Here is a 26,152-nt window from a genome sequence, read left to right on the forward strand (position 1 = left end):
TGGCACAGGGTGGGCATCAGGCAGCTGAAGGATCTGTTTGTAGATGGGAGGTTTGCGAGCCTGAGAGAGCTGGAGGAGAAATTCGGGCTCCCCCCGGGAAACATGTTTAAACATTTGCAGGTGAAGACATTTGCTAGACGCCAGGTGGAAGGGTTTCCCTTGCTCCCCAGTAGGGGGGCGAGTGATAGGGTGCTCTCGGGGGTCTGGGTAGGAGGGGGGAGGATATCGGACATCTACAAAGTAATGCAGGAGGCGGAGGAGGCATCAGTAGAGGAGCTGAAAGCCAAGTGGGAGGGGGAGCTGGGAGAACAGATAAGATGGGACATGGGCTGATGCCCTGGAGGGTTAATTCTTCCTCCTCGTGTGCGAGGCTTAGCCTCATTCAATTTAAGGTGGTACATAGAGCCCATATGACGGGGACAAGGATGAGTCGGTTCTTTGGGGGTGAGGACAGATGTGTCAGGTGTTCGGGAAGTCCAGCGAACCATGTCCATATGTTTTGGGCATGTCCGGCACTGGAGGAGTTCTGGAAGGGGGTGGCAAGGACGGTGTCGAGGGTGGTGGGATCCAGGGTCAAACCAGGATGGGGACTTGCGATCTTTGGGGTTGGGGTGGAGCCGGGGGTACAGGAGGCGAGAGAGGCCGGAGTACTGGCCTTTGCGTCCCTAGTTGCTCGAAGAAGGATACTAATACAGTGGAAGGACGCGAGGCCTCCAAGCGTGGAAACTTGGATTAATGACATGGCAAGCTTTATTCAGTTGGAAAGGGTCAAATTCGCCCTGAGAGGGTCGGTACAAGGGTTCTCCAGGCGGTGGCAGCCTTTCCTCGACTTTTTGGCTCAGAGATAGGGTACAGAGGTCGCAGCAGCAGCAACCCGGGGGGGAGGGGAGGGGAGGGGTGGCAACAACGGTTGTGGTGGGTTATTTACGGTTGAAATGCGGGCAAATTTACTCGCAGTTCATGTTTGATGTTGATTGTTGCTTTGTTTGTTTTTGGGGGAGGGGGGGAGGGACAACGCGCGCGCGAGTTCGGGCGGGGGGGGGGATATTTGTTAAAAGGGAATATTTTGTAATATTCTATAGTTAGTTGGGGTAAATATCTTCATGTAAAAAATTCTTTCAATAAAAATTATTTTTAATGACTTTCTGGATGATGATTATAGGACAGCTGGTACAGATGAAATTGAAGGATTTTGAAATTAACAGTAGAAAGACTGAGAAGAAAGGATAATTCAATTAAAACTCAGGTAGAGGAGAGGGGTAGAATAAGAGGTGAGAAAGAAACTTAATATATATTCCCAGAGAGTGGTTAGGGTGTGGAATGGACTGCCTGCTGTGATAGTGGAGTCGGACACTTTGGGAATTTTCAAGCAGTTATTGGACAGGCACATGGAGCACACCAGAATGACAGGGTGTGGGATAGCTTGATCTTAGTTTCAGACAAGGCTCGGCACAACATCGAGGGCCGAAGGGCCTGTTCTGTGCTGTACTGTTCGATGTTCTATGTTCATATTAGAAAAAACTGAAGGAATGAGATATCACACTTGTAATCATTCATTTTCAGTGCAATAGAAGTTGGATTAGCAATGATTAACATTTACCACATTGTTAAAAGGGCACTTAGATTGGAAAAAGAAACTTGGCTTTCAGTGACAAATTTAATTAATATCTATCATGCAAACACACTGTAACCTCTCCAATCCGGATATCTATTGGTCGGAATCGCCAGTTGTCCAGAGATTTTTTTTGTTTTGCACATTCCCTTGACATCGGCATTATTTTAGTACAGGACTTTGGGAGCAGAAACTTGGAAATACAGTATTTGCAACAGTGAAACCGTTTTTATTACTTTTATGTTTTAGGCAAATATTTATATCTATATTTATATATATATTTATGGGGAGGCGGTGGCATAGTGGTATTGTCACTGGACTAGTAAACCAGAGACCCAGAATAATGCTCTGGGGACCCAGGTTCAAATACTGCCACTGCAGATGGTGAAGTTTAAATTTAATAAACATCTGGTATTAAAAGTCTAAAGATGACCATGAAACCATTGTCGATTGTTGTAAAAACCCATCTGATTCACTAATGTCCTTTAGGGAAGGAAATCTGCCATCCTTACCTGGTCTGGACTTCATGTGAATCCAGACCTCCAGCAATGTGGTTGACTCTCAACTGCCCTTCAAGGGCAATAGAACAAAGAACAATACAGCACAGGAACAGTCCCTACGGCCCATCAAGCCTTTGGGATGTTTAATAAATGCTGGCACAGCCTGCGATGCCCACGTCCCATGAACGAATTTTTAAAAAAAAGTTTCTTCCAGTTAACACTACTGTGATCAGGTGATTCTAATGTAATTCTATGATCTAGAAAATTCCCAAATCTAGAAATGACTTTGTCCCAAGCTTTTCAGACTGGCGACGTTACTATGCACAGAGAATTAATTCAGTTCAATTGTGAGGCAGACAGCAAGATGCCCTTTTGAAAAAAATAGCCTCTGCCTGCTCACCTCAACGAGCAACAGTGCATCTGTCCTCACCTGAAGTTAGAACCATAGAATTCCTACAGTGCAGAGGTTACCATTTGGCCCATCAGGTCTGCACCGACCCTCTGAAAGAGCACCCTACCAGGTTCCTGGCGCTGTGAGGAAGCTGTGCTAACCACTGTGCCACTGTGCTGCCCTGTAGCATTTACATATTAATAATGGGGAACACTGGGAACGATTTTATTATTTTGTCAGTAAGTTATGGGCCTCTGTTCTTTGCTGTCTCCTCTGTCGGCTGTAAGGTTCTCCTACTTACTTCCATTATATATTTCCCTCCCTGCATTCTGGAGCTTGCCTGCTGCTACCTGTCTTGTCATTTTCCCCCATGGCCTTCAAAAGCTGCCTTTTAAAACTTTCTTTTTCTTTATTCCGTGCTGCTTATTGCATCTATGTTCTTCTGCACTGTGCAAAGTACTCAAAATACCTTAGTGCACACAAATGATTCTCGATATTATTGGCTAAGTGTAGTTTTTTGATGCAACTTGAAGTAAACCTGAAGATGCAAAGTGAAAGGACAAAAATGTCTCAATGATTTGGAGACAAATATTTTTTGGAGCACAGTGTTTCTTGGGTAGGAAAAGAGGAATTCTTTTGGGACCAGCTGGGACCCACAAACTGCAAGGGGTGGATGAATTGCGTTAGTTTATTTTTCTTTGTGACATTGAGTAAGGAAGGAACATTGGCCACAATCCCTTTCTTTTCTGTTTGCTCATGGGATGTAGACAGTGCTGCCTGAGCCAACATTTATTGCCTATCACTGAGGGTTAGGAGTAGGCCAGACCAGGTGAGGACGGCAGATTTCCTACCCTGAAGGACATTAATGAATCGGGTAGTTTTAACACCGTCAATAGTGGTTTTATTGTCTTCATTACACTTTTGGTTCAAGATTTTTATTGAATTCATGTTTCACCATCTGCCGTGATGGGATTTGAACCTGGGTCCCCAGGGCATTGCCCTGGGTCTCTGGATTACTAGTCCAGAGATATTATCACTACGCCACTGCCTTCCCCAAATATTGATTTGAATAGTGTTATGCTGGTCTTCGTCCATTGAAATAAGCAGGTGAGCCCTCGATTTGACTATCTGTGTGGAGTCTGCACGTTCTCCCCGTGGCTGCGTGGGTTTCCTCCGGGTGCTCTGGTTTCCTCCCATAGTCCAAAGATGTGCGGGTTAGGTGGATTGGCCATGATAAATTGCCTCTTGAGTGTCCACGGATGGGGGTTACGGGATTGCAGGGAATAGGGTGGGGGGGGGGGCTGGGTAGAGTGCTCTTTTGGAGGGTCGGTGTAGACTTGATGGGCGGAATGGCCTCCTTCTGCACTCTAGGGCTTCTATGAACTGTACCCAGATCCTGCAATGCACATTGAAATAAATTTGGCACGCTCCTTTTGTGCTCCTGTTTTCTGATGTCGGTGAATTGATTTTTTCAACTGCTCATTTTAAGTCAGATGATTTTGATTTTTTTTTTTCTTTTGCCATCCCCTTGAGTTGCCGCTGCTTCCAACTGAGCCACTTCCCAGTATTCTAAAGTCAATATGAAAACAGCACCGATTCACCATTAAAAAACAGCTTGGGAGTATAAAATCTCAGTACTGCAAAGTGAATTTAGAGTTTGGGCACTAGGTAATTGGGAGAAAGGGTTTCTGTGACTGGTTGTTTGCAGAGGTTGATAAGTAAATGAAAGCCTTGTCCATGCACATAGGAGTGTGAGTAAGCAAAGGATTTTGTTAATAAAGGCTCTTTGAGTAAAAGGACTCTATCCACAGATGGTATCCAGATGTGTGACTATCCTTTTTTATTCAAGCACATACCCGGGAGACATGTAGGCAGACTGATGTCTCAAGTGAATGAATAGGAACGAGTTGTTTTTTGAATGTTGGACTGTACAAGTCCGTAGTGTTTTTCTCTGTCATTAAGAGCAAGTCAGATTTTTAGATTGTGAGCAAGTCTTGCAGCTGCAGTATTGGGATTCTGAAATAATAACACAAATAATACTTCATACTTTCATTATTTTAATGGAGAAATTGGCATGCTGAATCCTGTGAGCATATTGTTTGTACCTGCATTCCTGACTGTTTATTGAAGTGAAAAGGGAATCTGTTTGTTGGTGAATTCCGATTCGCAATCTTGTACTGTGGTGCAAGAGGTCGTGCAACCTTTATTTGTTGCACAGATTAACCACTCTTGTTATTCAAAGTAAGGTTATTATACAAGAGCGGCAACAGCATGTCTAATCTCGGGAGATGGAAGAGAAGCTACATTGCACGACAATTCTCTGGCAAATGTTCATTGATGCAGCCTTGAACAGCCTTAATATAAATATGTGAGCTAACATCTTGTTTCCCCAGTCATACAACCCTGAAGCTTGTGCTGTTAATAGCACTACCTGTGTTTCTTCCATTCTCTCCCTACACCTTCCCTTTTTTTCTCCATTTCTCTCAAAGACTTGCATTTCTGTAGCCTCGTTCCTATGCATGGAAATTGCGGCAAATGGTCATCAATGACTGCTTTGTATGCCTTACCTTGGCACCAGATGCTTTTATATACTTGGTGGGTTAAATTACAAGAGGTAATAAACAAGCGGACAGTATTTTTAAAATTTGTTCACGATATGCGAGCTTTGCTGGAAAGACCAACATTTCTTAACCATGTTTAATAGCTGAAAAAATGGTGGTGTGCTGCCACCTTGAACTACTGCAGTCCATGTGCTGTAGGTAAACCCACAGTGCTATTAGAAAGTTCTATGATGATATAATTCCAAGTCAGGATGGCATGTAGCTTGGAGAGGAATTTGCAGATGGTGGTGTTCCCATACACCTGCTGCCCTTGTTCTTTAAGGAGGTCCACAAGACAATAAGATGTAGGAGCAGAAGTAGGCCATTCAACCCATCGAGCCTGCTCCAACACAAGGGGGTCCACAATGGGTGGCATGATAGCACAGTGGCTAGCACTGTTGCTTCACAGCGCCAGGGACACGGATTCAATTCCCGGCTTGGGTCACTTGTCTGTGCAGAGTATGCACATTCTCCCCATTTCGGTGTGCGTTCCCCCCGGATGCTCCGGTTTCCTCCCACAAGCCTCAAAAGACGTGCTATTACGTAATTTGGACATTCTGAATTCCCCCTCCGTGTAACCGAACAGGAATGTGGCGACGAGGGGATTTTCACAGTAACTTCATTGCAGTGTTATTGTAAGCCTACTTGTGACAATATGAAAGATTATTATTATTTATCATTATTAAGACCAAAAGACGTAGGAGCAGAATTAGGCCATACAGCCCGAGTCTGTTCCACCATTGAATGTGATCATGGCTGACTTGATATAATGCTCAACTCCACTTTCCAGCATTGTTCCCATAACCCTCGATTCCCTCACTGATTAAAAATCTGTCGATCTCAGCCTTGAACGTACTTAATGACCCATCCTCTACAGCGCTCTGCGGTAAAGAATTCCACAGATTCACTACCCTCTGAGAGAAGAATTCCTCCTCATCTCTGTTTTAAATGGGCGACCCCTTACTCTGAGATTGTTCCCTGTGGTGCTGGACTCTCGCATAAGGGAAAACAACCTCTCAGCATCTACCCTGTCAGGCCCGCTGAGGATCCTATCTGTCTCAGTAAGGTTGCTTCTAAACGTAAGTGAGTATAGGCCCAACCTACCCAACCTTTTCTCGTAAGAAAATCCCTCCATACCCGGGATCAACGTAGTGAACCTTCTCTGGACTGCCTCCAATGTCAGTCTATCTTTCCTTAGATAAGCGGACCAAAACTGTTCACGGTATTCCAGATGTGATCTAACTCATGCTTTGTATAGATTTAGCACGACTGCCCCATTTTTATGCTCCATTCCCTTTGAGATAAAGGCCAACGTTCAGTTTGCCTTCCCTATTATCTCCTGAACTCGCATGTTCGCTTTTTGTGATTTATGCACAAGGATCCCCAATCTGTGCTGCAGTCTTTCTCCATTTGAATAATATTCACCTTTTATTCATCCTATCAAAGTGCATAACTTCACATTTTCCTACATTATATTCCATCTGCAATTTCTTACCCAGTTATTTAACCTGTCTGTATCCCTCTGTAGACTTGTGTCATCCTCGCCACTTACCTTTCTGCCTATTTTTGTGTAATCCGCAAACTTGCCAATAATATTCACCTCCCTCATCCAAGTCATTAGCAGTTATAAATAATTGTGGCCCCAGTACTGATCCCTGTGGCATTTCACAGATTTCCACCCTGAAAATGCCCCTCTTACCCCAAATCTCTATCTTCCGTTACCCAATCTCCTATCCATGCTAATATGATACCCCCAACACTATGGGATCTTATCTTGTTAAGTAGCCTTTTCTGGGGTACCTTATCGAACAGATTCGGAAGGTGTTGCCGGAGGAGGCGCACTACACACTGCAGCCACTGTGTGTCAGTGTTTGAGGGAGTGAACGTAAGCGGGCTGTTTTCTTCTGCATAGTGTTCAGTTTCTTGCATGTTTTGGAGCTGTTTTCATCTAGGCAAGTGGAGAGCATTCCATAACACTTCTGACTTTAGTCTTTGAGATGATGCACAGGCTTTGGGGAGTCAGGAAGTGAATATTCGGGTCCCAGGTTCAATTTCTGGCTTGGGTCACTGTCTGTGTGGAGTCTGCACGTTCTCCCTGTGTCTGCGTGGGTTTCCTCCAAATGCTCCGGTTTCCTCCCACAAATCCCGAAAGACATGCTGGCTGTTAGGTGATTTGGATATTCTGAATTCTCCCTCTGTACCCGAGCAGGTGCCGGAATGTGGTGATCAGGGGCTTTTCATGATATCTTCAGTGCGGTGTTAATGTAAGCCTACTTGTGACAATAACGATTATTATTATTCTCATCACAGAATGCCCAGCTCTACCTAACCTTATTATTATTAACCTGCTCTTGTAGCCACATTATTTCTATGATTGGTCCAGTTAAGTTTCTGGTTAATGGAATCCTCCAGGATGAGGATGATGATGGGGGAGTTCAGCAAAGTAATGCTGTTGAATGATGGGGTGTGATGTTTAGAATCTCTCTAATCTCTCCAGTTGGAGGTGGACGTGTCATTCGTTTGGTGCGAATGTTATTTGCTATATATCTGTCTAAGCTGCAATCTTGCCACATGCATGTATGGACTACTTCAGTATCTGAGGAGTTGTGGATGAATAGTGTGCAATCATCAGCGAACATCCTCACTTTTGACCTTATGATGGAAGGACAGTCATTGATGAGGCACCCAAAGATAATTGTGCCTGGGGCACTGCTCTGAGGAACATTTGCACAGTATCCCGGGACTGAAACGATCAGCCTTGAAGAAGCCTCTGCTAGGGCACCTTGATGCCACATATAGTCACATGCAGCCTTGATGTCAAGCGTAGTCGCCCTTACCTCTTAAATCCTGCACTTTTGACCATGTTTAGACCAAGGTGATAATGAGGTCTGGAACTGAGTGATCCTGGCAGAAACCAAACTGAACATCAGTGAGCAAGTTTTTGTTGAGCAAGTCTGGTTTTGAGTCCATGACCTGGTTCAGAGCATATTGATGGGCTGGTAATTGGTTAGTTTGTACAGCAAATACAATAAATTGCGTTTTTGTAGCTATACTGCCTGATTGTGTTTACAGCACCGAAGGAGACCATTCAGTCTACAGCAATCCAACACTAATCTCTTGTTGTCTCCTAATCCTGTTTTAATCCAAAATTAATCCCATTTTGCAATACTCACTTGTATCAGCTGCGAACTAAGCGTTTATTTCTTTTTAGTAATGAACTGAAAGTCATCATACTCATCGAGGACCATAGGCTGCTCTTCCCTTTTAGGAGAGCGCTGACTAATGGTGTTTAACCTGAGGGTCACCACTCCTTGGGCACAGTTAGGAGATGGGGCATTCGTGGATAGCCTCAGCCGTTGAGCCTGTGCTGTTGCTATCCCTCCACATCACGAATCAGCTGTCCAGCCAACTGAGCTAAACAGACCCCCCCTAATGTTAGAAAGGGAATGAAGGCTTGATTCTGGGAATGTCCTTGATTCTAAACACAATAAATATTTTGAGTAAAACTGGAGCATAACAGCCATTATACGTGTTTAAGACAATGTTTCAGATTCCTCCTTTACTGCTAATCATGCAGTCCTGACGTGATTCTGAATTTACCACAATTCGGACTGTTAACCGTTCAAACTGACTGCTTATTGGGCTCTATAAAACTGTAAAGGAAATCAATTCATTGTTGCTTGAATGAATGCGTGACTGGCAAAGGAATCATCTTATTAAAATCCTAATGCTGATCCCTTCGGTTCTAACCAGAGAACCACACATTTATTTGCGTTGAGCTAAAATACTGAAGTTGAAAGACATTAACAATTTGCCAAATTTAGCACAATAGGCTACATTCGTTTGAGGGTGACTGGTAACGGAATCGACTTATTAAAATCCTAATCCCTTCTAACCAGAGAACCACACATATGTTTGCCTTGAGCTAAAATACTGAAGTTGAAGGACATTATAACAATTAGCCAAATTTAGCACAATAGGCTAAATTTGTTTGAAATTGTTTGGTTGAGCTACAGCAAGACTTCAGTTTAAATAAGAGTATGTTTTTGCGTGCAGTATTTTCCACTTTATCATGAAGTAGAAAAATGAACTCTCTCAAAAACAACGTTTTTCAAACCATGAATGCAAGGTACTCTGAGTTTATTCAAACTCAAATGGAACATACCTTTGGGAGAACTATTTAGATCACAGTTAATGGAGACATTCCTTTTGATCATTAAAGGTATACATATGGATCAAATATAAGCCACAGTTTTGTTTTGTACCCGTTGAGGAAACAGCTGCTTGTGTAGTTTTGAGAAGGTCATCCCGTTTCACCCTCTTCAGGTTGGCCAATAATTCAGAAAACAGTTTAGTTTTCTCCAAGCTTGTTTAAGATTCATTTCAGCTGTTTAAATACTGAGGGTTCTTGCTTATTTAGCGGAGTTTTTCATTACCTTAGAGCAGGGGTGGGCAAACTACGGCCCGCGGGCCGCATGCGGCCCGCCAAAGGTATTTCTGCGGCCCACCAAGTCATTAAAAAAAAAAAAAAAATTTTTTTTTTAAAAATTTTTTTTTTTTTTTTTTTTTAATTTTTTTTTAATGTTAATAGGGGGGGGGGGCTGTTGGGTTACTTACTGGTAAAGGGTGGATACGTTGACTTAAGTAGGGTGATCATTGCTCGGCACAACGTCGAGGGCCGAAGGGCCTGTTCTGTGCTGTACTGTTCTATGTTCTATATGAGGCGCCCAGCATCATAACCGGGTGAAGTAATTATTTTACTTAATATACTATGCGGCCCTTTGTGAATTGTGAATTTCTGAATGTGGCCCTTGCACGGAAAAGTTTGCCCACCCCTGCCTTAGAGTTACGTTTGTGAGGCTGCTGGCTGATGGGAAAACTCTTTGTGAAAGGACGCATATACAGAGGGTGGGCTGTGGAATTGTTCCTCCTGCGTTTTGGGGAAGGATAAATTGAGTACATAAACAAGGTTCTGTGAGAAACCAAATGAAAGTCTCCATGTTATTGTGCTGCTCTTGTTCCCAGATTGATGATTGTCTGGAATTTGAAAGATGTTGAAGGCCCCAGTGTATGCTATTCCTGGGTTTTCACCACTGAATTTGCATGCTTGGAAAACACGTTTATTTAATTAATAACTCTTGCATTCTTTCCTCCCACTGCACCATTGGACAGGTTTACTTCGCTTCGAGCACAAATACCTTTGGTGCTGCCTTGGGGTGGGGTGAGTTTAATTAAGGACAGGAGGAGTCTACACCAAATACAAATAAGAACCATGGGCGTGATTCTCCGCTCCCCACGCCGGGTGGGAGAATCGCGGGAGGGCCGGGCGAATCACGACACACCGCCCTGGCACCCCCCGTGATTCCCCCCCCCCCCCCCCCAAAATGGTGTGTCGCGGAATCGCCGCTCGCCGTTTTTCACGGCGACCAGCGATTCTCCGGCACGGATGGGCCTAGCGGCCTGAAGAACCCGACCAGTTCACACCGGTGCCAACCACACCTGGTCGCTGCCGGCGACAACATCGCGCGATAGGTAAGTGGGGGGCGGAGGGAGGATCGAGCATCATGGGCGTGCTCAGGAGGTGACTGGCCCGCGATCAGTGCCCACCGATCATCGGGCCGGCGTCTCTTAAGAGACACACTCTTTCCCCTCCGCCGCCCCGTAAGATCAAGCCGCCATGTCTTGCGGGGCAGCGGAGAGGAAGACGGCAACCGCGCATGCGTGGGTTGGAGCTGGCCAACCTGCGCATGCGCGGCTGACATCACTTAGGCGCCGCCATCACTTAGGCGCTGCCGTCGCGTCATTCTCGGCGCGCCGCTTTGACACAAGCGTCAAGGCCCGGCGGCCTAGTTTCTCGCAACGCCGCTCCTAGCCCCCTGAGGGGGGGAGAATAGGGTGCGAGGAGCGGCCTCCGACGCCGTCGTGAAACTCGGCCGAGTTTACGACGGCTTTCCCGATGTCGCGTGGCATCGGAGAATCGTGCCCATAATTTTATTTACAAACGAGATATATCCACTTCCCGGTAGACCCCTACCTGTTTCTTTCCTGGTCGGTGCCTTACTGGCCGACCTTATATACACTGGGTAATTGGGACAGAAGCGGGGTAATTCGTACTCTGCAAGGAGCACGGGGAAACAAACATTCCCACCTCGTAGGTCCCGTGCACGATATTACAGTGAGAACACTCAATTCTTTTACTTGCAATGGAACAAAATAAACCAAAATAACTTTACTTGCAATGGAATAAAATAAAATAAAGAGGAGAGGACACGAAAAGTCATTGGTGGATAGGATCAAGGATAACCCGAAGGCTTTCTATGGGTATATCAGGAACAAAAGAATGACGAGAGTAAGATTAGGGCCAATCAAGGATAGTAGTGGAAAGTTGTGTGTGGAATCAGAGGAGATAGGGGAAGCGTTAAATGGATGTTTTTCGTCCGTGTTTAAACTGGAGAAAGACAATGTTGTTGAGGAGAATACTCTGGTACAGTCGACCAGGCTAGATGTGATTGAGGTTCAGAAGGAGGAGGTGTTAGCAATTTTGGAAAGTGTAAAAATAGATGAGTCCCCTGGGCCAGATGGGATTTATCCTAGGATTCTCTGGGAAGCCAGGGAGGAGATTGCAGAGCCTTTGTCCTTGATCTTTATGTTGTCTTTGTCGACAGGAATAGTGCCGGAAGACTGGAGGATAGCAAATGTTGTCCCCTTGTTCAAGAAGGGGAGTAGAGACAACCCTGGTAATTATAGACCTGTGAGCCTTACTTCGGTTGTGGGTAAAATGTTGGAAAAGGTTATAAGAGATAGGGTTTATAATCATCTTGAAAAGAACAAGTTGATTAGCGATAGTCAACACGGTTTTGTGAAGGGTAGGTCATGCCTCACAAACCTTATTGAGTTTTTTGAGAAGGTGACCAAACAGGTGGATCAGGGTAAAGCTGTTGATGTGGTGTATATGGATTTCAGTAAGGCGTTTGATAAGGTTCCCCACGGTAGGCTATTGCAGAAAATAAGGAAGTATGGAATTGAAGGTGATTTAGCGGTTTGGATCAGTAATTGGCTAGCTGAAAGAAGACAGAGGGTGGTGGTTGATGGCAAATGTTCATCCTGGAGTTCAGTTACCAGTGGTGTACCGCAAGGATCTGTTTTGGGGCCACTGCTGTTTGTCATTTTTATAAATGACCTGGAAGAGGGTGTAGAAGGATGGGTTAGTAAATTTGCAGATGACACGAAGGTCGGTGGAGTTGTGGATAGTGCTGAAGGATGTTATAGGATACAGAGGGACATAGATAAGCTGCAGAGTTGGGCTGAGAGGTGGCAGATGGAGTTTAATGCGGAAAAGTGTGAGGTGGTTCACTTTGGAAGGAGTAACAGGAATGCAGAGTACTGGGCTAATGGCAAGATTCTTGGTAGTGTAGATGAACAGAGATCTCGGCATCCAGGTACATAAATCCCTGAAAATTGCCACCCAGGTTAATAGGGCTGTTAAGAAGGCATATGGTGTGATAGCCTTTATCAGTAGGGGGATTGAGTTTCAGAGCCAGAAGGTCATGCTGCAGCTGTACAAAACTGGTGCGGCCACTCCTGGAGTACTGCGTGCAGTTCTGGTCACCACATTATAGGAAGGATGTGGAAGCTTTGGAAAGGGTTCAGAGGAGATTTACTAGGATGTTTGGGGCAGCACGGTGGCATGGTGGTTGGCATAAATGCTTCACAGCTCCAGGGTCCCAGGTTCAGTTCCCGGCTGGGTCACCGTCTGTGCGGAGTCTGCACGTCCTCCCCGTGTGTGCGTGGGTTTCCTCCGGGTGCTCCGGTTTCCTCCCACAGTCTAAAGATGTGCAGGTTAGGTGGATTGGCCATGCTAAATTGCCCGTAGTGTCCTAAAAGTAAGGTTGGGGGGGTGGGGTTGGGTTACGAGTATAGGGTGGATACGTGGGTTTGAGTAGGGTGATCATTGCTCGGCACAACATCGAGGGCCGAAGGGCCTGTTCTGTGCTGTCCTGTTCTATGTTCTATGTTGCCTGGTATGGAGGGAAGGTCTTACGAGGAAAGGCTCAGGGACTTGAGGTTGTTTTCGTTAGAGAGGAGAAGGCTGAGAGGTGACTTAATAGAGACATATAAGATAGTCAGAGGGTTAGATAGGGTGGACAGTGAGAGTCTTTTTCCTCGGATGGTGATGACCAACACAAGGGGACATAGCTTTAAATTGAGGGGTGGTAGATATAGGACAGATGTCAGAGGCAGTTTCTTTACTCAGACAGTAGTAGGGGTGTGGAACGCCCTGCCTGCAACAGTAGTAGACTCGCCAAATTTAAGGGCATTTAAGTGGTCACTGGATAGACATATGGATGAAAATGGAATAGTGTAGGTCAGATAGGCTTCAGATGGTTTCACAGGTCGGCGCAACATCGAGGGCCAAAGGGCCGTACTGCGCTGTAATGTTCTATGTTCTAAAGTAATATTTGGCTTCCATCAATTTGGCTTTGAGCACCATCTGTATAATCAAACGGAAAGACAGCACATGATACAAGTTAGACCATCTATTTGGTAAAACCTCCTGAAATTTCACAGTTGTACCGGTATATTGTTCACAACAAAAATTCCATTCCAACTTCTTGTTTGTAGTATTAGGCTGTTCAGGGTTGAAAGGGTTAATGTGTGCGAGAGGAGGAACAGTACCACCCACATGATAATGCAAGAGATACATAATCAAGAATAGAGAGATAGAATGTTCATAGTTTAGATTGAGTTACAGCTAGTCATGTATATCTGTATATAGTTATGTTCATCCTTTATTGGTTGGACAGCTGGTTCGTGATGCAGTATGACGCCAACAGCGCGGGTTCAATTCCCGTACCGGCTGAGGTTATTCCGGCTGTGGTGCATTTAAATGATTTGGAAGAAAATGTAGCTGGTCTGATTAGTAAGTTCGCAGACGACACAAAAATTGGTGGCGTTGTGGATAGTGAAGAGGATTGTCAGAGGATACAGCAGGATATAAACTGGTTGGAGTCTTGGGCAGAGAAATGGCAGATGAAGTTTAATCTGGACAAGTGTGAGCTAATGCACTTTGGAAGGTCCAATGCATGGAGGAATTACACAATAAATGGTAGAACTCTTGCGAGTACTGACAGGCAGAGAGATCTGGGTGTGCATATCCACCAATCACTGAAAGTGTCAATGCATGTGGATAAGGTGGTCAGGAAGGCATACATCATGCTGGCCTTCATCGGTCAGGGCATTGAATATAAAAATTGGCAAGTCATGTTGCAGCTGTACTTCAGTCATGTGTGCTTCAGTTCGGCCTCATTTGGAATATTATATACAATTCTGGTAGCCACACTCCCAGAAGGATGTGGATGCTTGGAGAGGGTACAGAAGCGGTTTACTAGGATGTTGCCTGGTATGGAGGGCATTATTAGCTATGAGGAGAGGTTAGCTAAACTCGATCTGTTCTCACCTAAACTAAAACCGTATGCACAGACGGAGATTAAGAGACGACCCGATAGAGGTCTAAAAGATTATGATGGCATGGACAGAGTGGATGGTCAGATCCTCTTTCTTCGGGTAGGAGAGTCAAGTACTAGGGGACATGGGTTTAAAGTGCCTGGGGAAAAGTTTAGAACAGATGTGCGAAGCAAGTTTTTTTACACAGAGGGTGGTAAATATATGGAACGCGCTGCCTGGGGAGGTGGTGGGAGCTGATACAATAGCGGCATTTAAGGGGCATCTGGACAAATATATGAATAGGGTGGGAATGGAAGTATACGGACTCCGTCTGTGCATACGGTTTTAGTTTAGGCAGTACCATGGTCGCCGCAGGCTTGGAGGGCCATAGGACCTGTACCTCTGCTGTATTGTTCTTTGTTACCTGTTTTCTAGTGTGTGCATGTACTGTTGCAGTAATTTGTTTTTACCTCCTATTGAGAGAACGCTTGAACAGTCAGAGTGTGAACCTGCACCATATTAATTGCACGTTCTGTGGAGGTGCTTGATGAGTCATTGACTGACCTGTCTCACACCTTGGGAGCGGCTGGCCATAGATGATTAAACAGTGACTCCATCACAATCGGAGACTGGACAGGGGAAGGTAGCAGAGGCTGGTCCCATGGGGTAGGCAGGGCTGCAGGAATGGTGATGGTGCAGGAAGGACTGGAATGCAGCTTGTCCCGATAACATCTCCCTACCCAGAGGGGAACTGTCTCCCAGTGAGTTGCTCTGATTTCCCTCATCCGCTGCCTGTATCCATGTGCATCCTTTACCTCTTTACAGTGCTTCCCCTTTTTAAACATTGCACTGCTAATCGGCATCCACTTTCTAGTGATTTCACTGTACTGCATGCGCAGTGTGAGGACCGGTGCCTATTTATAATGGCCCTAAAACAAAAATATTACTTTGGCCAACATTCTTGGTTGAGAACCTTTGCAAGAGTCTGTTGTTAACAGTTGTGGATTGACTTTGCAATGCTTGCTGTGTGTGCTTCAGTTTTACATTAACTCTGCCAGATGTACTTGGTGTAACTTCAAACGCATTGAGCTCCAATAAACTAAAAGAACATTACTACAATCTAATTTGTTTTATTTTTGTGCCAAATAATTTCACCGAAAAATAGAATGCTTATCTTGGGCATCCAGTCGCTGCCAGTGTTATGAGTATACCAAATAAGAGCAGAGGTAGGCTTTTTGGCTCCTTGAGCCCTCAACCGTTCAATAAAACCATGGCTGCTGTGTTTGTGTTTTGAATTCTGCATCCCATCTACCCATGATTAGATTATTGTTAGGCAGGGAATCAATCTACCTCTGCCTTGAAAAATATTCAGTGACTCCCCCTCCTGCCTTCTGAGGCAGAGTTCCAAAATTGCACAACCCTCCTGAGGAAAAAAAAACATTTCCTCATCTCTTGTCCTAAAAGGACAGCCCCTAATTTTAAAACTTTGCCCCTTAGTTCTGGACTAGCCCACAAGAGGAAACATCTTTTCCACATCCACCTTGTCAAGACAGGTCAGGATCTTATTTACTTCAGTCAAGCCATCCCTCACCCTTCTAAACTCCAGTGGAAACAACCCCATCTGTCTAACCTATCCTCAAAAGACTCATTCTAGGTATCGATCTAGTAAACCTCTGAACCGCCTCCAATGCAATTGCTTACAAGGAGAGTAAAACTCCACACGTTATTCAAGATGTGGTCTCAACTGAAGCTTAACATCCTTACTGTTATGTTCAGTTCCACTCATAATCAAGGATAGCATTCTGTTAACCTTTTTAATTATTTACCGGACCCGGACACTAGCTTTTTGTGACTCACGCACAACAACACCTAAATCCTCCTGTACCTCAGAATTCTGCACCCATTCTCCATTTAAGTAATACTCTGCCTTTTATTCTTCCTGCCAATTTCTTACATTATACTCCGTCTGCCAGATTTCTGCCCACTCACTCAACCTAACTGTATCCATCCGCAAACTCCGTATGTCTTTTTAACAACGTACTTTCCTATCTCTCTGTCATCTGAAAATTTAGCTACCATACTTTCATTCCCCTCATCCAACTCATTGATGTAAATTCTGAAAAGTTGAGGCTGCAGCACAGATCCCTCTGCAGGACTCCATTGGTCAACATCTTGCCAATTAGACATGGACATATTGATGTTTCCTGCCTGAAGTCAATCTTTAATCCAGGTTAATAGGCTACCCCCTGCAGCTTTTATTTTTTACAATAACCTTTGATATGGCATACTTATCAAATATTTCCTGGAAATGTAAATACAGTACATCTACAGGCTCCCCTCTATCCACAGCACAACTCTCGTAAATTGGTTAAATGTAGGGCGCGATTCTCTGGAAACATTTCTAAATTAATTTGTGGCTGGTTTTTCAGGGTGTTTCTTGGCAGCTCTGCTGGCGAGTTCCCCACTGCTATTCAATGACACCCGAGTCAGTTTTTTGGTCCCTGAAGAGTTTCTCACCGGTTCAGCCCACACTTAGAATTTTATTTAGACGGCTGAGCTGAATTCAGAGCTGGGCCGCTATTTTGCAAGGGCGATCTCGAAGTGAGCTTGTGGGTCCCCCACACCCTCCACCCATTGGAAATGTCACCCTCCAATCACATGGGCACACCCCTCATCCCCTAAGTGAGGACAGCCTGCCATGGGGTCCCTGGGGGTCCCCCCTCTTCAGGCCCCCCCAACCTCCCATGGGCCCCTAATTACCTGCCCTGCACTCCCCCACACTTGGACCTCCACCTTCATATCATGAGCATGGCCCCCCCTTTGCAATAGCACCCAGGCACCCTTGCAGTGACACCCAAGCTCCTGCTGGCTTGGCAATGCCACCCAGGTACTTGACAGTGCCAGGCTGATGGATACAGGAGCAGCCGTCCCAAGCTGAACCCCTGGGCCATATGGGCACCGACCGGGAGAAGGGAGTGCCGAGTGCCAACCCGGGCCCGTCCCATGGGGTGGCGATGGCGGCCACCAGCTCTCCCGAGTTCCGCACCTCTGATGAGGCCGCATCTCGGAGTCGGCACATGGGACAGGGCAGCACGGCTGTGCATGTGCCGGCACCAGGTGAGCTGGCGTCCTCTGACCCCTAGAGGACACTCGCCGGGGCATCGAAGGCCATGAGATGCAGCTGGCTGCCTCCACGTCAGATGTGCATCCTGGGGAAACACCTAGACGTAGCGGTAGAGCTAGGAGGGCAAAGCACATCGGGCACCGGGGGGACGGGGTAGGTAGGGGGCGGGGGGGGGGGGGGTGGACTGTACCATCGGGAGAGTGGGGACCTATACTGAACAATACACACGCTTGAGCACGACCAGTGGCATGGTTCCGCAATGCATCACGTGTGAGTGAGCACTCAGCAGACAGGCAGGGGTCAGACTGTAGCATAGATCGATGGGGGTTATCTTCACCCCCCTGCTCTCGACAGTGACACGGACAGCCCCAGCACCCTGGAGTGATGTGACACATACCCACCCCCTAATTCCCATCCTCCCAGGGTAAGGTTGCGACGATGGAGCAGGCCACGCACTAAGTGAATCGGGCGAGTATTAGGGCCTCCCTGGTGCTCCGGACTTTCGGCCCCTCACCGCTGCCGCCTGTCCTGCAGCCCATGGCTGGGCCTAGGTTCCTCTCCGGCCTTGTTCTCCAGTCCCTACTGGTCCAGTGCTTCATCATCCTCCTCCCCATCCCCCTCCTCCTCCGAGATGGCCACGTTCCTCATCACCAACCTCCAGCTCGCCGCCCCGCTGCTGTGCCACATTGTGGAGGACACAGAAGACCACAACAAAGCGGACGACCCTCCAGGCAGTGTACTGGAATGCACCTCCAGAGCGGTCGAGGCATCGGAACCGCATCTTGAGGAGACCGATGCACCGCTCAATGACCGCCCGGGTGTCTGCACGGGCAGCGTTGTTGCCGGTCTCTGCTTCAGTCTCCGCCGTCTGTACTGGTGTCATTAGCCAGGTCCTTAGCGGATATTCCTTATCCCCAAGGAGCCAACCAGCCATCCTGGGGTGCTCCTCGAAGAGGGCGGAGATGACCGTCTGCCCCAGGATATAGCTGTCGTGCACACTCCCCGGGAAGGGTGCACACATGCGCATTATCTTCATCTGGAGTTGTGTGTTGAGGGTGTGGTGCCCCTTTCAGTTAACGTAGGGCACTTCCAGATGGCCCGGTGTGCGTAGGGCAACATGGCGTGGCATCTATGACTCCCTGGACCTGGGGCATCCCGGCATGGCAGTGAAACTTGGTCTTCGGGCATCCTGTTGGGCCTGGTCCATGTCAAAGTGGATTAAGTCTTCTGTCTGGGCATGCAGGGCATTCATGACCTGCATGATGCACCTGTGGGCTGTGGCCTGTGCGATATCACACGGGTCCCTGCTCAAGCCTTGAAATGATTCCGTGGCTGCAGTGACCTTGACAGCCACTGTGAGTGGGTGTCCTCGTCCTCCACATGGTGCCCAGTTGACGTGGATATGGCACAGGTGCCACACTGTCTCCTTGTTGAGACGGAGCCTCCTGAGGCACACGCTGTCCACCACCTGTTCACCTTGTCCGTAGCAAGACTCCCCCTCTGGGTCCCTCCCTATCCTGATGGGCGGCCGGGTCCTCGGGGTGTGTGGCAGGGTCCGGCACATGAACCACTGCCTCGAGTATCTGCAGACACTGCTGCTGCCGCCTTCTCCGGTGTCTGGCCGCATGGCATAGCACCAGCACTACTGGAAACCTCTGCGTCCAACATCCCTGCCATAGAGTTCAATATCTGTAAGGCATTGCGAGATGGTGGTAGACTGACAAAACAGCAGTGGCTCCAAAGCCAGACCCTCCATACCCCCACTGATCCCCTTGCCCCTACCTGGAACGCCCTGTCTACGCACATCAGGCGGCAGCGGGCCTCCTCACCGAACCCCAGACCTTGTACCCCAGACACCCACTCACAACATCAACTGGACCGGGCGCTGGTCCCCTCCCCATGGCACTCATCCACCTTCTGGCCGTGGACATGTCCCCCGGAGCTTTGTCCTATCCCCTGGATGTTCAGATGTTGTATGTGTAGTGTTGCCTCCTGCAGTGTTCAGGTGTACTGTCCAGGCATCGTGGTCTATTTGGGATGCCAGGTGATGACTCCTGCATGCTACATAGCCCACCCAGCCACAGGAATACACTTGGGTTGTGCGAAGTGCTCACTTAACCACGATAGCCAATTCCCTATTAGGAAAAGACTTCAGCCATGTAGCCAGAAGCTTCGGCAGTCGGAGGGGGTTATGGGTGGTCGGTGGAGCAGATGGACAGGGACAAGAGTTACCCCCGGAAAGGGTACACATGATCCAGGTGTTGACATGGTGGTGCAGCGTTGGTAGCCCATCCCTGCGGAGGATCCCCTCATTCCCAGCCGAGGGTCCACCATTTCCTCGTCGAGCACCAGCGCTCCCGGGCTCTTTGCCTGTGAGCGAAGATGGCTACTCATCTCCACAGCTCACCACAGAAGTCCTTCCACCAGGTTCACGTTTTTCAAAAGGAGTACTAATCGCCGCCAGCGTTTGCTGGGGAGGCCGCTGAATGACAGGAGGCCGTTGGATAAGGGGTCACTCCCGTTAATTGTATGGGAATAGGGCTTAAATGATGATAATTGGTTTCTCACCACGCTAAGACAGGATCTCAGTTTCGCCTACGGGAGCAGGCTGGTTGCATCGTAAACTGTTTGGCATCTGGGGCGGTTTCCATTTTTGGCCCCTCCCGCTATTCACCAGCCTCGTTTCGCTTGAGCGTGAGTGACAAGGTCAGAAGATCCCACCCAAAGGGTTATATTTCTACTTTCCAGTGTGGTGGAGCCTTTCCAGAACCTAGTGAATTGAGGAAAATTAACACCAATGCATTTACTATCTCATGAGCCACTCTTTTAAGACCCTAGGATGATGTCCAACAAGACCCAGGAACTTGTCAGTCCACAGCTCCATCAGGTTGCTCAGTACTGCTTCCCTGGTGATAGAAATTTCACCAAGTTCCTCTCTTCCTTCCACCTCCTGATTTACAGCTAATACTAGAATATTTATTGTATCCTCTACAGTGAAGACAGAAGCAAAATATTTGTTCATTTCATCTGCCATTTCCTTATTATCTATTATTATATCCACATTCTCACTCCAGAGAACCAACATACTTTACTTACTCTCTTTATTTTTAAATACCTGTAGAAACTCTTGCTATCTGTTTGCTAGCTTCCTCTCATACTCGTAATTTCAGTCATTCTCTGCGTTCTTTATATTCTTACCTTCCCCTCATCTTTTTGTGCAGTTATATGCTTTTTCTTAAGTTTAATACTTTCCGTAACTTCTTTACTTAGGCAAGTATGAGTGGTCTACCTCTTCAAATATTTTACAATACACTGTGGGTTAATTGGTTCCAGAAGTCAGACAGTAGGTCAGTCAACGGGTAAGGAAGTGCCATAGCTTGGCATAGGGGTCATGCGAGGCCGTAGGGGTGGCTAGACAGACATTGGGGGCATGAAGGGCCATATGAGGTGAATGTCAGGACTGAGCCTGACATAAGGGCCTTGAGGGGACATGAGGATGGATTGGACTTTTTCCCCAGGGTAGCGGGGTCAATTACTAGGGGGTTTAAGGTGCGAGGGGCAAGGTTTAGAGGAGATGTACGAGGCAAGTTTTTTTACACAGAGGGTAGTGGGTGCCTGGAACTCGCTGCTGGAGGAGGTGGTGGAAGCAGGGTCGATAGTGACGTTTAAGGGGCATCTTGACAAATACATGAATAGGATGAGAATAGAGGGATACGGACCCAGGAAGTGTAGAAGATTTTATTTTCGACAGGCAACATGGTCGGCACAGGCTTGGAGGGCCGAAGGGCCTTTTCCTGTGCTGTACTGTTCTTTGTTCTTGGACATGGGAAATGTTTGTTGGTGAGAGGGTATGAGACGCATGGGCTTGAAAGTCCTTTGTGTTTTAATTATCGGAGGGCAAAGGAAGTCTCATCGCACCGGGGCGGGCACCCAGCCCCCTGCAGTGAAGATCCTGCCTTTGCGGGCACCTACTCCAGAGGCAGGCAGACACCGAGCAGAAGGTTTACCAAACTCCCCCCCCCCCCCACCTTGAGCATGACGATCCAGGCCAAAGTCCCATCTTCACACCTCTCTCTTTTGTGAGCCAACACCAACATATAAAATGGGATAGATAGAGAACTAATCTCGCAACTCAAAACTGGGCTTCCATGAGGCATTGAATTATTTTTCAGTGCAATCTGTAACCTAGGCATTCACTCTAGGAAAAGGGGCAACCTGGTTCAATGAGGAGTGCAAGAACAGCATTACGCATACTTTTAAAAAATAAATTTAAGTCCCAATTCATTTTTTCCAATTAAGGGGCAATTTAGCGTGGCTAATCCACCTACCCTGCACGTCTTTGGGTTGTGGGGGCGGAACCCACGCAAACACGGGGAGAATGTGCAAACTCCACACGGACACTGACCCAGAGCCCGTTTCGAACCTGGGACCTCGGCGCCGTGAAGCAGCAGGGCTAACCCACTATGCCACCGTGCTGCCAGCATTACGCATACCTAAAAGTGAGGTGCCCAGGTGGTGAAGCTACACCGCTTGCTGTCTAGTACGCTTGCAGTCATACTATAGACTGAGCTAAGCAATCTTGCAACCAACAGATCAAAGCAAAACACGGGCCTCGCCATATCTCATCAGGAATGATGATGGGCAATTAAACAACTAACCAGAGGAGGAGATTCAACAAGCATTCTCATTCTCAATGATGGTGGAGACTAGCACATCAGTGCAAAAGACAAGGCTGAAGCATTTGCAACCATCATCAACCAGAGCCCAAAGAATAACCCATCTCTGCCTCTTCCTAGGGTCTCCAACATCACAGTTACCAGTTTCAACCAGTTAGAACATAGAACAGTACAGCACAGAACAGGCCCTTCGGCCCTCGATGTTGTGCCGAGCATTGTCCGAAACCAAGATCAAGCTATCCCACTCCATGTCATTCTGGTGTGCTCCATGTGCCTATCCAATAACCGCTTGAAAGCTCCTAAAGTGTCCGACTCACTATCACAGCAGGCAGTCCATTCCACACCCTAACCACTCTCTGAGTAAAGAACCTACCTCGGATATCCCTCCTATATCTCCCACCCTGAATCTTATAGTTATGCCCCCTTGTAATAGCTACATCCACCCGAGGAAATAGTCTCTGATCGTCCACTCTATCTACCACCCCTCAGTTTGATTCCTACATGTGATAGTGAAATGGTTGAGCACACTTGTGTTCAGCACAGGCTATGGGCAGCACTGAAGACAATGCTCCAGAACTTGCTGCGCCCCTTGCCAAGCTGTTTCAGTAAAGCTACAATATTGGCGTACATGACAATGTGGGAAACGACCCGGGTGTGCCAGTCCACAAAAAGCAGAACAAATCCAATCTGGGCAACCACCATCCCATCCATTTGCTCAATCAGTGGTGTGATGGGAGATGTTTTCGACGGTGCTGTCCAGCAGCACGTAGCAACAAGCCACTCACCGATGGGCAGTCAGTTCCAGACCTCTTTACATCCTTGATCCAAACATGGACAAAAGAACTGAATTCCAGAGGTGAGAATGACTGCCCTTGACATCTGGGCAGCCTTTGACCAAGTGTGGCATCAAGGAACCCGAGTAACTGGGAATAGAGGAATATGCTGTACTGGCTGGAATCGTACCCAGCACAAAGGAAGATTGTTGTGGTTGTTTGAGGCCAATCACCTCGGCACCAGGACAACACTGCAGCTGTTCCTTCAGGGTGGTGTCTTTGATTCAACCATCTTCAGCTGCGGGTAATGTTTGCTGCATAGAGTTCAGGTCTATTTTTAACTTCTCAGATAATGAAATAATCCCTACCTATGCTCAGCAATACCAAGACAACCTTCAAGCATGGCTTAATAAGTAGCAAGTAACATGGCGTTACATTGGGAAATCCTCCAGTATTAATGTCCTGGAAATTACGATTGACCAGAAACCTAACTATTATCTACATAAATACTAGAGCAGTGCAGCGGCTGGGAATTCTGTGGTGTAACCCGCCTCCTGAATCCCCAAAGTCCGCAATCTAAAGGAACAAGTCAGAAGTGTAATGGAATATTCTCCACTTGCCTGGATGAGTGGAGATCCAACAATATTTGAGAAACTTGATACCATCCAAGCTAAAGCAGCTTGCTTGATCAGCACCTCATCTATCACCTTATAAGCACTTACACCCTCTACCAATGTTGCACTATGGCTGAAGTGTGCATCATCTATAAGATGCACTGCAACAACTCCCCAGGGACAACTAAACCCTTGACCTTTACAACAAGGGAACACCACCACCAGCAAAATTCCCTCCAAGTGACACACCATCCCGATTTGGAATTATATCACTGCGCCTGCACGCACTGGCTCAGAATCGTGGGTCTCCCTTTGTAACAGAATTGTGGATTTACCTGCACCACATGGATTGCAGCAGTTCAAGAAAATGACTAACCGACACTTTCCAGAGGGCAGTTAAGGGATAGCAACAAATGCTGGCCTTGTCAACATCCCATCCCATGAACAAATTAAAAAAGAATGTGGACGGAGTGCTGATCTCGTGGGTTCCTTTTCCCTGGAAGATGTTGAGTTTCTTGTTTTGGAACTGTCCTATTCCAGATAAGTGGAGAGCAATCATCACATCCCTGACTTGTACCTGGCAGCTGGATGGCTTTATGGAGTCAGGAGGTGATCGATGGCCACAGGAAACCCAACCTCTTGAGTTGCTCTTGAAGGCAAATGCTTGGTCTTCTTAAGTTTTTGATACGCATCTGGTCTATGGTGACCCCAGAATATTCTTGGGGGATTCCGTGATTGAAATTTCATTGAATGTCAAGGGAAGGTGATTAGTCTCTCCCTTGTTGGAAATTTTCATTGCCTTGTAGTTATGTGGTTAAAATGTTATATTTTATGTTGCCTTTCCCTATATTGTTTTAAAACGATTGATTTGATTCTTTTTGCTTTGGTATTCAATGGCATTACCATCGCTGAATCCCTGACAACACCCTGGGTGTTACCATTGACTAGAAACTTAATTGCATTAGCCATATAAATACTGTGGCTACAAGACCAGGTAAGAGGCTAGGAATACTTCGGTGAATAGCCCACCACCTTACTCTTCAAAGCCGATACACCACCTAAAAGGCACAAGTCAGATGTGTGATGGATACTCTGCAGCTCCAACAACACTCAAGAAGTTTGACATTATCCAGGACAAAGCAGCCCGCTTGATTCTCATTGCTTCTACAAACATTTACTCTGATGAACAGTGGCAGTCGTGTGTACCATCTACAAGATGGACTGCAGGAACTCACCAAGGTTCCTTGGGCAGCATCTTCCAAACACATGATCACTGACTACCATCTAGAAGCAGCAAACAAATGGGAACGCCATCATGTGGAGGTTCCCCTCTAAGTTGCTCACCATCCTGATTTGGAAATATATCACCGTTCCTTCACTGTCGCTAGGTCAAAATCTGGAACTTCTTCCCTAACAGCACTGCGGATGTATCTACATGACCCAGAATGCAGCTTACCACCACCAGCCTCTAGGGCAATTTGAGATGGACATAGCCAGCGACACCCACTTCCTCAAATTAATAAAAAAAAAGACTAGCATTGGAATGAATTCCCACCATTGCTCACGGACTGTTCAGTTCCAGCTCCGGTATTCGCAGCGCCAGAAACCTGGGTTCAATTCCAGCCTTGGGTGACTGTGTGGAGTTTGTGTCTGTGTGGTATTCCTCCGGGTGCTCCGGTTTCCTTCCACAGTCCAAAGATGGATTGGCTATGTTGAATTGCCCCTCAGATGTGTAGGTCAGGTGGGATTGCAGGGATGAAGGCGGGGGACTGAACTTTGGTAAGATGCTCTTTCAGAGGATGGAGGCAGACTCGATGGGCTGAATGGCCTCCTGCACTGTAGGAATTCTATAGAAAATCTTTGGATGTAGGCATCGCTGGTTAGGCCAGCATTTATTGCCCATCCCTAGTCGGCCATTACAAGGTGCCTTCTTGAACCACTGCAGGTCCCTGAAATATAGATGCATCCACAGTGTGGTTAGGGAGGGAATTCTAGGATTTTGACCCAGCGACAGTGAAGGCATGGCGATATATTTCCAAGTCAGGATGGTAAGTGGCTTGGAGGGGAACCTCCTGGTGGTGGTGTTTCCAGGTATCTGCTGTCCTTGTCCTTCTAGACCCTTTCTTTTTTATCACTTCACTGATGATAGGGAGTAGACTGATGGAGCACTAATTGGTTGGGTTGGATTTGTTCTGTTCTTTATAGACAGGACACACCTGGGACATTTTCCACATTGCCAGATAGATGACCGTGGCGGAATAGCTTGGCTAGAGGTGCGGCAAGTTCAGTACAATTGCCAGAATATTGTCAGGCCCTTTGCAGTTTCCAGTGCTTCAGCCGTTTCTTGATATCACTTAGAGTGAATCGAATTGAACGAAGACTGACATCTGTGATGCTGGGTACCTCCGAAGAAGGCCT

At 46.9% G+C, this 26,152-nt stretch overlaps 1 protein-coding gene across 1 annotated transcript in view; it reads left to right on the forward strand.

The window, feature by feature from the left end:
- Nucleotides 1-26,152, forward strand: part of creb3l2 (cAMP responsive element binding protein 3-like 2) — a 112,683-nt gene that overhangs the window by 10,493 nt on the left and 76,038 nt on the right. The gene's annotated exons all lie outside the window — the stretch shown is intronic.

The sequence above is a fragment of the Scyliorhinus canicula genome, chromosome 20 (genome assembly GCF_902713615.1).
Source record: "Scyliorhinus canicula chromosome 20, sScyCan1.1, whole genome shotgun sequence".
Lineage (NCBI taxonomy): Eukaryota > Metazoa > Chordata > Chondrichthyes > Carcharhiniformes > Scyliorhinidae > Scyliorhinus > Scyliorhinus canicula.